The sequence below is a fragment of the Tupaia chinensis genome, unplaced genomic scaffold (genome assembly GCF_000334495.1).
Source record: "Tupaia chinensis unplaced genomic scaffold, TupChi_1.0 Scaffold147500_1, whole genome shotgun sequence".
NCBI classification, from domain to species: Eukaryota; Metazoa; Chordata; class Mammalia; order Scandentia; family Tupaiidae; genus Tupaia; species Tupaia belangeri.
Genome location: NW_006207351.1, coordinates 32,319 through 33,389, shown reverse-complemented (window position 1 = coordinate 33,389; position 1,071 = coordinate 32,319).

Sequence of the window (1,071 nt, the reverse complement as noted above, 5' to 3'; positions counted from 1 at the left end):
CCCGCGGGGTGGGGGAGGGGGCATGCCCCTGAGGAGCCATGTCGGCCAGCCTGCCCGCGTGAGGTCTCCCAGGCATGCGCAGCGCCCGCAGGCCTGGCTGGCGCCGGGGCTGGTCTCAGGGCCGAGGACCTGCTGGGGATGTTGTCTCTCTGTCTCACTCTTGACTCTCACCCTTGGGAGAAATAAATAAACTTAAAAACCAGGAGGGCCGTGTACCGCGTTCGAGCTCTCTTAGCTTCGGGGGTGAGACGTAGTGCGATCTGAGTCTGGATTCCCCCCTTTCCTGGCAGAGACTCCGAAAACCCTTGGAGTGTCCAAAGTGAGCAGTGGCTTTTCTTGTGCCATAGAACAGACTGATGGCCGATGCCGGAAAGACCTGGGCCGGACTGGGGGTGGCGACCTGCAAGCGACCCTCTGTGCCCTAGCAAGCACCAGAGCCCAGGGAGGGGCGGGCGTGGAGGGCCGCTGATTCAGGGCAGTCAGTGACCCGCCTGGGCTCGCGAAAGGCATTAGGGCGGGTGGGCCTGTGGGGCCCTCAGCCTGTCACAGCAGTGTTTCCTGTCACGAGAGAACAGGAGGACCCGAGTGGCCTCCCTGCCCGGGAGGATACAGGTCCGGCCCGGGGCCGGGCAGGAGCTCCCAGGGCCACCTGTGCCAGTCCCCATGAGCCCAGCGCCGGCTGCGGTGTGGCCTCAGGCCTCTGGAGCCCCCTTCCTGGAGGAGCAGACAGATGGGTTACTGTTAGGTGCTGGCTGGGTTAAGGAGGAGCCTAGACCCGGCTTACATTGTATTGCGAACTCGCCTGCTTTGTAAGGTACACCAGACTCACTCAGGACTGGGAGAAACAAGATCGAAAAGGAGACCTTGGGGCACAAATTTCCACTACACAAAGGACCTAACAAACCTAAGCAAAGGGGGCTCATGCACACACGCTCACACTCACACACACGCTCACACACGCTCACACACACACGCTCACACACACACACACGCACACACTCACATGCTCACTCACACACACACATGCGCACTTCCCCTCTCTTGGCCCTGGCCTGTCCTGCCTGTGGGACT